Source organism: Amblyomma americanum, chromosome 1 (assembly GCF_052857255.1).
Source record: "Amblyomma americanum isolate KBUSLIRL-KWMA chromosome 1, ASM5285725v1, whole genome shotgun sequence".
Classification (NCBI taxonomy): Eukaryota; Metazoa; Arthropoda; class Arachnida; order Ixodida; family Ixodidae; genus Amblyomma; species Amblyomma americanum.
The window spans coordinates 939,455-954,970 of NC_135497.1; the positions used below are offsets into that span (position 1 = coordinate 939,455).

General features: G+C 44.6%; 1 long non-coding RNA gene across 1 annotated transcript; it reads left to right on the top strand.

The window, feature by feature from the left end:
* Positions 1–9,987: 9,987 nt before the first annotated feature.
* On the top strand, positions 9,988–14,434 carry LOC144130097 (uncharacterized). The gene is made up of 3 exons (XR_013313962.1): positions 9,988–10,126; positions 14,144–14,250; positions 14,380–14,434. It is a non-coding gene; the product is annotated as an uncharacterized LOC144130097 (long non-coding RNA).
* Positions 14,435–15,516: the final 1,082 nt, after the last annotated feature.

The following is a 15,516-nucleotide window of genomic DNA, read 5'->3' on the forward strand; positions in this document are numbered from 1 at the left end:
TTTTTTCTGGAAATACTCTGAAAGCACGAATTTTCTATCCATCGTTTACTTAGCTGGCACTGACACGACCCATTGTGTACTCGGTACCTTTGACAAACAAGGGGCCAGCCGATAGGCACACAAGACTGTAGAACCTTGCTAACTTGCAAAAAGCTATGCACAGAAAGAAAAAGCTGACAAAAAATGAGGAATTCCTTATTTGCACTTTTTATACAATACTAAGAATGTGGCTTAGATATGGCATGAACATTGTTTTTTTCTGTTCACTTACAAACTTTCCAGCCTCTGCTAGCATATTACTGTGATGTAAATAATGAAGCATGCCAGCACTGTACAATATGCTGTAACACTTATGAAATACTCCCATTCAAGGCTACCGCATGCCTCTTACATGCGGTAAAGTTTAAATCTGCCAAACTAGCTAGTCTGCAAGATGAGACGCCAAGCCTCTGACATCTGGCGATGTGTACCTCCCATGTAGTTAGAGTGATTGGAGATGCTCCTTTTTGATGGCATTTCAGTTGCTGGGTGTGGAAGGACCAGATATGAAGGGCAACAACTAGACACCAACTTTTTAAGCAACATCACAATAAGCAATGTGCCTTAGCTTTCCTTCTGTCCAAAAAGGAGTTTCATTTTCTATGTTCTGTGTTCACATAACTGCTTGCATGTGCACATTTTGGCTTGCTGGGAGGTGCTTTCCTCTGTTAAACTACAGTTTTCACTCTGGCCTCAGTCTTCTGCGCCTTCTTAATTTTTTGCTAGCGTTCACCTTAAGTCGCGTACAAACTCCCGCAGATCTCCACTTTTCTACGTTTCCAGCTGTCACATCTTCTCTGCCTTCGTCATGTCCACCACTGCATCCAATGCCTTCAAGTCTGCTGTGTAAGATCATTTTAATTAATCTGCCTACACATGTATTTATGTTAGTCGCTCTCCTCTCTTCGATGCCAATTGGCCCTGAGAGTAAATAAGTGAAATGGTAGTCTAATCTAGGTCTGAGCAATCACCCATTATGTTGAGTTTATTTTACCACGTTGGCCAGTAGAGAGTGGAAGGAAAAAAAACTGCTAAGTGGAGCTCGACATGCCTCTCGACCCCTACACTGGAAAGCAGCAGACACCAAGGCATACGTAATTACTAACGACAACAGAACATGACAAGTGTGAAGTAATTCAGTAACGTTCGTCGCATTTACCACAGTGCATACTCGCTGCTCAGTAATTTATTACCTCATTAGACATAATTCAAAGAGAGTGTACAATTATGTGTTTTGTTTGAACATGGCACCACAGTACAATGACAATCATTAACCTTGTGCCAACACAACCTAAAATAAACTTCTGCCCAGTAAATGCATTGCTTACAGTGCCACCACGGCACCTGTTTAGAAAATAAGCTCAAAATATTAGTGACATTAAATTTGAGCAGACGGTAATTCCCCCACCCCCTCCCTAAAAAAACTGAAAAAGGGTGCTCTTCCGACGGTAAGTTTGTACGCTGTAATATTTGCGAGTTCAACTACGTGTGAAATTCAGATATAAATAATTAACGCCAAAGCACTCGGTTGAATGCGAGGCGCCAGGGCACGGGCAAACAGTAATCGTCTTCAGGTATCCACTGGTGCCACGCCCTGAGGGCCACTGCTCGGCGAATACCACTCATGGCCACGTTCACATCCAACAAGCTTGTCACAAACATCACACAGGTGATGATGCAGCAGCAGTTCATCATTGCTGTTGGCCAGTGCTGAATTTTTTGGCGTGGTAAACGGAATCATCCACCGAAACGCGCGTCGACTGTTACTCGCCAGATTCCTGCAGTCCCACGAGGGAGAGCAGCTTTTCCGTCGGCTTCAAGTCTCCTCTTTCGTGCAGGGCCACTGGCATTGTAACGCACATTCTGCATGATCGTTTTACTACGCACCGATGGCGCACGGGACAGCGAGCTGTTGTATGTACACTCCAATGCAGCGTTCCGGCCACACACATACACACACACATACTAAAGACACGAAACGCGCAGGACGCACGCAGCGAACACGGAAGAACAAAAACCCATTCCATAGTGCCTGTGCATTCAACTCCACACTGCGCTAACTGCGCACATGTTTCCGACTGCGGGCTCGGCTAGCGCTTCGACTTCGCCATGGCTAGCCATGGCCAAGCTGCGCTGCCGCTGGTGGTAATAACGTTCATGCAACGAAAAGAAAAAACAATATATCAAACGATTCAGGTTGTCAGCTAAAAAAGCTACCGTAAAATTAAATACATCTTATATGTTTTTGCCGTTGTGCGCCTTTGCGACATCAGCGACGTGAGCTTGAGCGCGAATACGCGAATGGCGCTATGAATTTCCCGTGTAGCTCCGTAAATTGCAAATGGCGTGGCTGCGCCGCTAACTTTTAGTATAGAGGCTAGAAGTTTTGACTAGTGTCGTGAGCAGGTGCCCGCGCCAGCCGCCACGCCGAAGCCTGTTTCGATGCTAGCGTAGGTGGCGCTGTTCGCGGCAGGCGAGTTAGGCGAGCAGAGAAGCCGATGCCGCCGCCGCAGCTCCTCGTGTCGCTCGTCGAGTGAAAGCGCGTCTTTCTGGTGCGCTTCCGCTTCGCTAATCTGTGCCTGCATTGTGACCACGATATTGTTTATTGTGTTAATCGAAGCGCATTTCCATCTTTCCAGCATTAGCCCAGGAAATCAAGTGCAAGGTTCAACATCCCGTGGACAGAACAAGGAACCTTCATTTCCTTTCTGATTTTCCTAACATCGTAAAATATATAAGGAATGCATTTACTTCTAAGGGAGTCCAGATCCTAGGTGGTAATGCATACGTCGGCGTTATCAAAGAGGCGTGGTAGTTTGACAAAGACGCGCTTACATTGAAAGTCATGCCACATTTAACTTTATCCTATTTGCAGCCGAATGCATTTGACAAAATGCGTGTCTACCTTGCCTTCCAGCTGTTAAGTGATGAGGTTATGAAAGGACTTTTTTTTTACAAGGATAAGCTAGACAAAATTTTTCGTACGACGGAGCCAACAGAACGATTTGTGAAGCTCATGGAACGCTTGATATTTGTCATGACATCAAGGGCCTCTCCAAAGGGCTTCTCCCAGAGTCAGCAAGTGCCAGCTTTCTAGAAGAATTTCTAACCTTCTTGAATGAATGGGAACGGTATGCCGCTGAGCACGGCGGTGGATTTCTCAGTGCAGGGAGTGCCTTCGGACTTAGTGAAGCTGAAAAGCACACTGTCACTTGTGAATTATGCGACGTCATCACTAAAATACAATTATTTCCTGACAGCCAATTTGAGCCAAGACAAATTAAACAATTTATTTGGAATTGTAAGACAATCATTCGGCTGCAATGACCACCCCTCTCCAGAGCAGTTTTTGCTTATAGTAATAACCTTGCCTTCTACAATAATTGGCAAAGCCGCCAAAGAACGGAAATTCACCAGCTGAGGTTGTAATTTCTCTTCTGCAGCCCTGTGATGCAAGGAAAGAAAAGGCGGCACAGATAGCAAGCCTAATTGATGACCTGTTGGACGAGGGAAACCTGGCACATGCTTCAGCAGTGCTGCAAGAGCAGGACAGCATGGTTGACCATAAAGGCTGCGTAGAAAAGAAAAGCAACAGCCGACTCATTTTCTATGCCGTGGCTACGTTGTTAGGAAATCACTGAAAAGATTCCCATGCCCCGCATGTGCATCTGCCTTGGCTATTTAATTTGCCCCTACAGGCTGATAAAAATGAGATCTAGAATGCCTCACTGACGAGACAGGCTGACCATGGAGGTTTGGTGTACGCTCCAAAGCGCATTGAAGTGCTAGTAGCTAAACTAGAAAACGCATTCACTGCCTTTTTCAGCAGAAACGAGCTGCATGCTGGGAGCATGATGTCGATTTTACATTTTCTACAAGGGCATGAACTCCAAGAAGTCGGCTGCAACGAGCACTCCCCCACTCTTACAAGGGATGTGATTAAGTGTTACGTTTGACGAGGTTGCATTTTTTTACTAAAGCAATGAGCAAAGATAAGGCGTCCAATCGCGAGAAGCAAAATTAAAACTGCTCAAACTGAGGCGATGCCGGTGAAACTGCATCAGTGAAATGTTCCTGTAAATAAACATTGCGTTCATATGTTCTGTTCCCTTATTTATGTGATTACATTAATGTATTCGGGGCTGTAACGACCATCCGTGAATGGTGCCTTCCACACGTGAGGCCGTAATTTCGCTCATTCGTTATATACAAGACGCGCTCAATCTCTTGGATGACGAGCCTTTCTTGTTTCTACGCGTGTCGTGCTGTGCTCGTTCATTTCCCTTCGTCAGTGTCTTGTTGCGCACCTTTCCCTTGTTCCTTTTCCCGCGAAAATGTTCCTTTTCTCGCGAAAACCAAGGGCCTTTAAGGGTAAATAAATGATGATGATGATAAACAAGCAAAAATATAAGCGCTCGCGGCTTCAACAGTCTATGCCCACCTGAAGCAGTAGCTTCGATAGTGGTTTGCTGAGAATATCGCTGCTGACCGACGCCGCATGCACCGCAAAACATATGGACACTCGTATTATATTTTGTGCTTTGGCCAGACGAATATCGCAGCCGTTACAGCGAGATGCGCGCAGCGAAATGAGTTTCCCGGCATTGCTGCCGAGCGCGCGCACAACACGATGGATGGATGGATGGATGGATGGATGGATGGATGGATGGATGGATACGGCTGAACCCTTTACATCGGGCGGTGGCTCAAGCCACCTAGCCATGTCTTGTGAAATTTTACTCCTGTCTTGCTTTTAGCCACCAATCAGATAACCTTCGCTTGGTTACTTCTAACCTCTTAAAATCCACTTTCCCTTCACTATCCCTAAACCCCAATGCCTTGGGTAAGTCAGCTCCGCTGCCTTCCACTGTAGGGTGAAGCCCTTTACAGAAAAGTATCAAGTGTTCAGCCGTTTCCTCCTCCTCTCCGCACGCAATGCACAAAGTGTCTATCTCCTGGTACCTGACTCTATACTTCTTAGTCCGCAAAACTCCAGTCCTGGCCTCAAACAACAAAGAACTTCCCCTACAATTATCATAGATATTTTCTTTGACAATTTCCTGTTTAAAGGTCCGGTATGTTTCTAGTGCCGATTTCGTCAGCATCCCTGTTTTCCACAAAGCTCTCTCTGTTCCTTTAACCTTTTTCTTAACCGATAATTGCTGATTTGCCCCCTTACTGCTGTCCAGATATTTGCTTGTCAATTTTCTAGTTCGCTTTCTCCATTTCGTGTCAACATTCTTTATATACAGGTATCTGAAAACTTTCCTAGCCCACCGCTTTTCCTCCATCCTTCTCAATCGTTCCTCAAATGCTATCTTACTGCTAGCCTCTCTGCTCTCGAAAGACGCCCATCCCATATCACCCTGTACCCCCTGATTTGGTGTATTGCCATGTGCTCCCAAAGCTAACCTCCCTACTCCCCGTTGCCTAATTTCCAGCCTTGCTTGAACATCTGGCCTCATACACAGGACCGCATTCCCGAAGGTCAGGCTAGGGACCATCACCCCTTTCCAGATCCCTCTTACCACCTCATACCTATTGTAATTCCACAGTGCCCTATTTTTCATGACAGCTGCATTCCTACTAGCTTTATTCATTACATATTTTTCATGCTCTGTCAGATACTCAACACTGTTATTTATCCACACCCCAAGATACTTGTACTCATTCACTACCTTTAGCACGAACTCCTGTATTCTATGCTCGCCGCCCTCTTCATTAAATGTCATGACTGCAGATTTTTCCTTACTATACTTGAAGCCTAATCTATCTCCCTCTGTACTGCATATGTCTAACAACTTCTGCAGGTCTTCCTTGTTGTCAGCCATTATCACTATATCGTCCGCATATATTAGTCCCGGTAATGTCTGTTTAATCAATTCCCCTTGCTTGAAAAAAGATAGGTTGAAACCTAGTCCGCTCCCCTCTAGCTTGGCTTCCAAACCTTGCAGGTACAACATGAACAACAAAGGGGACAGAGGACATCCTTGTCTAAGCCCTCGCTGTATCTCTACAGGCCCTGATACATTTTTTTCCCATTTTATGAGCACTCTGTTACCTCTATATATATCTTTTAAAAGATTAATTACTCCATTTTCCACCTCCAATGTGCCCAATATGTCCCACAAATGCTCCTGAGTAACGTTGTCATAGGCTCCCCTAATATCCAGAAATGCTAGCAATAAGGGCCTATGTTCCTTTTCCGCAATTTCTATACACTGTGTCAATGAAAATAGATTGTCCTCCAACCTCCTTTGTTTCCGGAACCCATTCTGTAGTTCCCCTAGCACCCCCTCGTTCTCCACCCAAGCCTGCAGTCTATCCTTTATAATTTGCATCACCACCCTGTAAACCACAGACGTCACTGTTATGGGGCGATAGTTACTTACGTCTGCTTTGTCCCCCTTTCCCTTATATATCATGTTCATTCTACTTAATCACCATTCATCGGGGACTTTCTCATCCACTATCATTTTGTTCACTACCTGTATTAATGTTTGCTTGGATTTTGGTCCTAACTTCTTTATCAACATAATCGGGATACCATCTGGTCCTGTTGATGTGCCACTAGGAACCTTCTTCTCTGCCCTTTCCCACTCTCCTTGCTCAAGTGAAGCTATTGCTGTAACCGGTCTATCCTCCTTCGATAAATTATGTACCACGTGCTGTGCTGAAAATTTTTCCGTCATCCTTGTTCCTATGTGTTTTATTGCTTCATCCCCTTCTAGTCGAATACCCTCATCTGTAACAATAAACCTTTGTTCTAGCCTAGTTTTATTACTCATTGCATTTAGATGTTTCCAGAATTTTTGGGCTGCTTTTCTATCCTTTTTATTTACTTTTGACATCCATTGGGCACCCTTTCTTCTAATTTTCTCATTAATCAAATAGGATGCGTCCTTTCTACACTTTATGAAGGTATCCCATTTTCTGTCTACTTCGGTTTTTGGTTCCCCCCTCTTCTTGGAATATCTGTGTTCCCTGGATGCTTCCTTGCGCTTTTCTATTGCCCTCTTGACCTCATCATCCCACCAACTCTTGGGTTTGCATCTTTTCCCTTTTAGCTTTACTCCCACCTTAGCTAGCTCTAGCTCCAGTAATCGAGTTAATTTGGTATAAGTCCATTCTGTTTCACTATCCTCAAAAATTACTTTCTCGATTTGTTTGGCTGCTACTTCCAATTGCTTTTCTGAGTAAAAATTTCCCCCTGATTGTTTATCTTGATTCAGTCCTACATTGCTTTTTCTTCTGAAGCTCAACTTGATACGCTTGTGGTCACTACCTAGACTTCTGGAACCATCTTCATCTATGCTCATTACCCCTAATCTGTTATACATCCTCTGTGACATTAGTGCATAATCTATCGTCGAGTGCAGACTCCCCGCCTCCCATGTTATGAGCCCTTCACACTTCTCGGTGCTGTTGCATACAACTAAATCATGCCTGTCACACATGTCCTGCAGCATGCTTCCTGTCGAATCCGTGTTCCCATACAGGTCTTCTATGTGTGCATTCATGTCGCCTAATATAATTATCTCGCCCTGTCCTCCTAGCTCATCAATGTCGCTTGCAATACATTCTAACATTTTCCTGTTTTCCTCTTTGGCATTAACCCCTGTCCACAGGTATACAAAGCCAAGGAGTGTTTGCTTGCCTGCCACTGTTCCTTTTAGCCATAAATGTTCCCTGCATCCCAGTCTAACCCTTTGAAAATTCATACTTTTATGAATGAATGCCCCAATTCCACCTCCCTTTCTGCTGCCCTCGGTTCTATTGCAATATTCCCATGCGTAGTCTGGGTTACAGGGTGGTTGCTCCATGTCTCTAAGATGTGTTTCCGCTAAACCATATACCATTAATTCCTCCTGTCTTAACTGTTCTTCTATTTCCTCCCATTTCAGTCTATTCCTGCCACCTTGCATGTTAATGAAACCTATATCTGAATTAACTTGGCCCTGGCGCTTGCGTCTCTTTCTTCCCCTATGATTCCATTGTCCGTTTGATCTTAATTCTTCCTTCTCTACACTGGTTCCTTCAGAGCTCTGGGTCCCCCCAAAAAAGCTGTTGCCTGGCGACCTATCCTACTACCCACCTTCTTGCCAGTGGCACCACCGTAGTGGATGCCATCCTGTGCAAAAGGGTGGGGCCTAACCTCGTACACTTCCCTGTTGACCTCCATCACCTCGTATCTTAGTCGTCGACTCAATAGCCTAATTACCCGATTAGTCTCCACGACCCTCCTTTCCGTTTCGCGAGCCTGCCTCTGGACCTCTGGGATTGTGCATATGGTCACATGCACACTCTCAGAGGCCTCTCTAAGCCTACGCATCCCCACCTCCAACTGCGTCTCAAGATTCTGGCTCCTCCCCTGCAGTACATCATTGAGACCAGCATGGATGACCACAAGGTGTTCGCCATCCATGCTACCCACCACCACCTCCCGGGCTCTGGCCATTGCATCCACCATGCACTTTCCCGACTGAGCCTCCACCTGCACCCGCCTGTCTGCCTTCACTGCCGTCAGAACGCCTCCCTCAACCCTCGCTACATTCGAGTCCCCGACCACCAGAACTCTCCTGTGCCCCAAACGTTCGCTTCCTAATTCCATCTGTTGGCCTCCGGATCGCTCTAGCTGACTCTCCTGCCGCTGTACGCTATTTTCGCGAGTTTCCATGCCCGCTTTAACCTTTTTCATTTCGTTCGCATTTTTCTCACTCAATGCTCGCTGCACTACAGCACTGTACGATCGACGAGCCTCGTCCTCCACCTGACACTTCTCCGAACTGGGGTGCCCAGCCGGCCGCGACCTGAGCGCTTCAACCTGTTTTTCTAGCTGGGTCCGCTTTTCCCGCTCTTCTTTAATCTCGCCCACCATTCGCTTCAACAGGGCGGCATTATTCTCCTCCTTTTTAATCAAATAGGCGACCTGAGCTTCCAGCTTAATCCGATCCTCTCGTTCGACCTGCCGGTCCGCATTAAGTGCATTAAACCCAGCTTCCCATTCCCCTTTTAACGCATGAACGGCGTCCCCAAACCGCTTGCACATCTTACACACGAAGCTAGCCTCACCCGCCTCGGCTAAGCTCCCGAACCCTGTCTCATCTAAGTAACACCAACGGTCGCACTCCTGACACTGTACTAACTCCCCGTCCTTGTCCTCCTTAACTTTCCTAGCTTGCCGACCCATCGTCCGGCCGACTACGCCTTGTGAAAGCCCGCCAAAATTCCTATGCGTAAAAACCCGCCAAGAATATTACACAAAACTTCGGCACTACGCAACGTAAAAGCCCGCCAAAATTCCTAGAGAAGAAACCTTCGGCACTAGTCAACGTAAGAGCCCGCTAAAACTCCTGCACAAAACTTCGGCACTACGCAACGTAAAAGCCCGCCAAAATTCCTACAGAAGAAACCTTCGGCTCTAGTCAACGTAAGAGCCCGCTAAAAATCCTGCACAAAAACCTTCGACACTGCGCAACGTAAAAGCCCGCCAAAATTCCTACACAAAAAACCTTCGGCACTACACAACGTAAAAGCCCACCAAAATTCCTACACAAAAACCTTCGGCACTACGCAACGTAAACGCCCGCCAAAAATCCTACACCAAAAACTTTCAGCAATACGCAAGGTAAAAGCCTTCCAAAATTTCTACGCAAAAACCTTCGGCACACACACTTCCGCTAGCCTTTCTACCCTTAACTCGGTTTAAAACTACTGCCCGAAAGCATGTACAAGCGCAAAAACCAAAAGGCACTTAGCTTCAGACGTAGTCGCTGGAGCTCCGAAAAAAAGCGTCCGCCTCCGACGGTGTCACGAGTGTCACCTGCTAGCTGCAGCGCCATCTGTGAGCCGTCATTGCAAATTATTTCCTCTCCGCTGGCGCGTTCACGACACTAGTCAAACCTTCTAGCCTCTATACTTTTCGACATGCATGCAAAGGTAGTCGGTGCGAACAGTTGGAAGTTCAATCGACTGGAATTGCTCAAGGAAAGTCAGCGGCACTGCATTTTTATTGTTTCTGTGCATTGCGAGTGACTTTGGCGGCAGCCACTCGGCAACGTCTCCGGTTTGGCGAACTTGTGAGAAGGTGAGCCTTTTGTTCTCAAATTTTGAAAGCGGTTTTTTGTTTGTATTGTAACCCTGCGTCTCGTCGCATGTTATGTTCACGATAACATCAGTACAGCGTGCATGCGCTTTCTGTCTCTATTTAGAGTAATAATGGTCGATCAGCGTAAACTTTTGGATTCAATTAAGCACGAACTGTCCATGTTGGTACTGCGTGTCGAATGTGTTTTGAGATGATTCTGAGCGGGAGATGGTGTTCTGATAATTTGTGTACTACCAGATATAGTCTAGAGATTTGAAACCATTTATCACACTGAAACTGTTTTGTGTGCATGCATCTGCTGTCCTTAAACTTGACTTTTCGGCAATCATTCGGATGGCTCCTTTGGATCTGGAAAATTGACTACTGTTGCTAGGGGTGCCTGGTAGCAGAGATCCTGGGGACGCCCAGTGGGTCACTTGTTTGTCCAAGTGCCCAGTACCAAAGGTACCATTCCTGACATTTTTTCCCAGTCCGTTAACCTCATATTCCTTGCAAAGATTACAGTATGTAATCAGGTAGTAAAAAAATTGGTAACTTCTGCATATTTCAGAACAGTTCAGAGACATGCACATGCAGCATCAGTATTCTCTCGTAGAATTTCTGAGACCTGGATTCATTTCTTCTAGGACTGTGGCAAGCAGTAGGTCAACTGTACATAAATTTATTTTCCTCTGGTGCAAAGTAAAGAGTGCAAACGTCATAAGACAAGTCTCTAGTCTGTTTCATTCTCACTGCATTTGGTCAAAGCATAATATGAAATGCTGTATGTTTTATGCCCTAGTTTCCTTTACTTTGAGCAGTAGATATTGACAGTGAATAGCAAGGCAACTCCACTCGCTGACGGTTTTGCCTTCGGCAGCAAAACAGGGAATACCTTACCCCATGTGTTATCTCGACAGACTCAAAACTGCGATGGACAGCTGCGTCCACAGCTGCTATCACCTCCCAAGTGCATGCGCTCGTAAGACACATAATAACTCTGGATTGCCATTAACATAGCCTTGCTCATTGCAGTTGCCGATAAACACCTCATAAGTGGTACTATTATGCACTCTTTTCTTTGGCACTATGTATGAGCTTCTGTTCTCGCACTTTCTAGAAATAATGCATGCAGTTTTGAAGTGCGAAAAGGGAATTTACGTGTAACTATATTGTCATGTCAGTATGTTACAGCCAAATTGTACATTGATGTCAGTGCTGGTGGTTTCTTTTCATTATTTTAGGAGAATGTTATAATTTTACCTATAGCAAATAATAGCCCTCACTAATTAGCTGATTTTGTCATGTCCAGTATTTTGATATGCTAAGCCACCAAAGCATGATTCAGAATGTTGTCAGAACTAAAGGCACTGAGTCTTTCGTGTCAGTAAAAAATGTGCTTTATACCCCTGTCACATGGCATTCCTCGAAGACCTTTCCAGCAAAGGCGCCATTTTTCACCAAAGGAGCGAAAGCTTAAAGGAGCAGCGATGCAGCTACACGGTGCAGCCCAAAGGTGAAAGTCGTTCAGGCTTAGCACTCGCTGCTATACTCGAGGTGGCTGAAGTGAGTGTTCTAAAATTAAAGTGGTGTATTCTGTTCATTCGTTGAGCTTTGACAATTTTTTTATTCTGATTGCTTCCTTAAAAGTACTGCAACAGCTACTCTCATCAGCAGGAGCAGGTTTTGTACGTGTATTGCCTTGGCCACCATGGGCGCTCGGTGTTGCCGCAACACTTTCACTGTCTTGAAATTTGAACATAAAACATAAACGCCCGTACAAAAACCAAAGCCAGACACACCTTTCGTATTTGAAAAAATTTTTTCAAACATTATTAGCTTATCTATTTTTTTATTGCTTTTACTTTTTGACTTTGGATGGTACTGCGATCACAGCTTCTCGAATGCCGCGTCTTCGGGCTCCGAAGGTCTCGGTTGAGCGCCTTCGCCTCCAAAGCCCTTAGCAACAAAGGCGGAACATTTGTACTGGGTAGCTGCACTCCTTACGCATTTGGATATGATTCTCAAAGGCCTTTGCGGTGCCCGTGTGACAGGGGTATTAGTGTGGTATGGCTGCTTGAACACCTGTCCCTGGTATCTCACAAACTGAATAAGGAAGGGAAAAGCGTCAGGGTGCTTGCCGACGTTTCGACAAGAGGACTTGTCTTTGTCTGGCAAAGTGTTCATCATTGGTGGGGTTTAAATAAGGTTTTCACTTCGAGGCGAAAGGCCTGTTGTGTGGGACGAGGGTGCGATATGGGAAGGGCGTTATGATGGGGAGCGTGAACCTTGACCAGGCATTATAGCTGCTAAAGAAGATTAACCGGTTGACCTGCAAAACTGTGAAAACAAAAAAGACCAATTCAGTAGAAACGAATCTCGGGGTATGGAGTGTGGATAGTGGGCTTGAATGGCTTTATGTCCAGCCGCAACAGGTGGCTTGGTATGGCTGGCTGCCTTTTCCTGAAAAACTAGGATAAAGGAATTAAGCAGCATGGCAGTATAAAATACCAGGGGGGGGGGCAAAATAATTTGAAGGAAAAAGAGAAAATGAGGGCAGGTTCGGAGAAAAGGCAAAAAGAAGGGGGAGGGGGAGGAGTATGGCAGCCAAGGTTCCGAGAAGTGATGTCAGGAGGTGCAGGGCGTAAGGTTAAAGTATAACGATAAATTAAATAAAGCAGGAAAGGAGGGGGAAATTATGGGTTGGGAAACCTCTGACCATGTGCAAGGCCTTTTCAAATAATTATGCCAATTCCGGAATGTACAGAGCTGGCCACATTTAGTGCAAACATGTGAGCGCATGGCTGCACTCTTTAGAGGTCCACTGTGTGCGGCGCAGCCACTCATCGCTGCAAAATGGCGCAAGAGGAGATGCAGCTGGATGTGGTGCTTCGTGTCATGTTACACTTCGATGTGTGGCAATGCCAGACACAGTGGCCCAAAGAGCACAGCCATGTGCTCGCGTGTTCGCACAAAGAGTGGACAACCCTGCACTTGATTCTAAGTTTCCTCTGTATATGTTGACCCCAGACGAAAACAAGTTGTCTTGTCGAAACGGCAAGCACCCTGAGATTTTTCCTTCCCATGTTCACTTTTTGAGTGTCAAGTAACCATCTGCCTACTCTCTCTGTACCATGCACTCCACATCTTGTACGGTTATCTTTGTATGTATACACCAGTGATAAATCATGAAGGAAATCAAGGGATTTGTATTTGTATTGCTTAACACTTACTTTAAAGCTATATCATGAGGGTATAGTTGAAAATGTGCTACGAGGGCTTGGTTGTGTGTCATGACTGGTTTCTCTTTATCAGGGCTACTTGACAGCCACCATGAAACGCAGGCTTTTGAAAAGTCATTCCTCAAATAAAAGAGCGTTTCCATTGTTACAATGGAAATGTTATTTGCTAAAAACTTCAATTATTGCAGTTCAGGGATTGATATTTTTCAAATAACTAACCTGAAGTTCAAAACCTGCAGAAGGAACTATGTAACTTCTTTCCTGCCTTAAAAACCCAGTACTTATTTGCCAGTTGCAGCAAGCAGAGGTCTGTTTCATGGCACATACTTTCCACTACCTTGCATGAAAATTGTGCAGTACAGGCCCACCATAAAACTAGGGGCATAGTATACTGCTTGTATGCAACTACTTTGGCGTTAGAGCATGCATAGCATGGTCTTAAAGTTATTCTATTCATTTGCAACTGGTTCATAAAAGGCCTATTCTGGCAAAAGGCGTTTAGCAAAATTATCTTCCTCTGAATGCTTCTAAGGATAACTTTAGTTCATTCAGGAAAATATATATTGACAATATCTCTTAAAGGCATGATTGTCCATATTAGCTCTTGTTACCTCATAGTATTTAGTTTTGTGCCTCCAGCATCACTGACTTGCATCATATGTTAAATAGAGTAGTAAAAAGCTCGCTGTTAGTTCAAACCACAACTCATGATGGGGCTGTGCACTTTTTGTTGTGTTACATGAAATATACTTATGTATGAAACAATTTCTTTCAGCTGCACCTCACATGATTCAAATTCCACCAGAAGAAAGGCTGCAACACAACATTGCTCACTACCTGTTGCTTTCCCAGCACATAACATGCCATAACAGCACATAGCAGGTAAGATATGAACAAAAACAGTGCATGTATATGTTCCACACATGAATTTTGTGTACTACCAACACTATGATATGATTAACTATGTCATGTAAGAGAGAGCACACAAATAATTTTTTGTATATATTGCAGCATGGTTATTTCAAGTTTTAAACTGGCCATTGAAACGACCCATTGTATCACCGCTGGTTACCCAGTGGCACTGGGGATCGAACTCCGTACCTCCTGCTTGCGAGGCAGATGCTCGGACCACTAGGCCACTCCTGCGTCTTGTTACTAGAACAGCCTCTTGAAAGTATTCAGCCTGGTGGTCATTAAGGGTTACTGTTCACATATCAAAATGCCGGAACAGCTGTATACTCTTTACAGCTACCAGAACTATGGTACATTTCATGACATGCTGGCTGAAGAGTGCTGGAGCACCAGACTGGGGATTTGGATGAAACAATTTTCAAATGTGTGCTCGGTATCACGCTGTTTTGTTCCAGTTGTGGAGAGGTTTTCTTTTCATATTTGTTCTGTCAAACATTTAAATTTTGGGCAATATGTTGTTGCCTTTATCTTGTGTTCTCTTTGTTGTTGAGGTTTAGTATTTTTGGCACAAGCACTCCATTCTATTACTTTTCAGTATAATTTAAAATTTGTAGGGTACGTCATGAAGAATAAAACTTCTACTTGAATAATCTGCATGTGTTTATGTTCTCAGTGTTGATATAAAAACTTAGTTGAGACAGCTTGTATTTTAGCTCTGGCTAGAATTTTTAGGAGAGCCTCAGTAACATAATCACATGACCAACACAAACTCAGTATTATTGTTTGTGCAATGAAAAACAGTTTTAAAATAGTTATTAACAGCTGTCAGTGTAGGACTGGCCTAAAATGTTTTGTGCTCTATGTAGCTCTTCTCTGAGGCAGGATTAATTCATCTGCACCTGCAGCCTGATACCGCCAAGATACCAATTCTTGGGTGAACTTATGATTTTTTTTCACTGAGCAAATTTGCATCATCTTGAAGCATGGAACTTGAGCTGATTCTTAACAGCTCTAGTGTAGCGAATTTCATTATCCTCATTGCTTAGTTTACATTCACCTCAGGACAATGGCCTTTTCCAGTTTAATTATCTGTGTCTTGCACCAGCTACATGCCACACTATCAGAAATCACCTAATCTTATATAGTGAGCTTATAATCAGCTATCTCCTGCTATATTTTCCTTAGGGTGAAATTCATTTTGTTGCGATACAATGCACAAGCTGTTTCCTGGCGTGG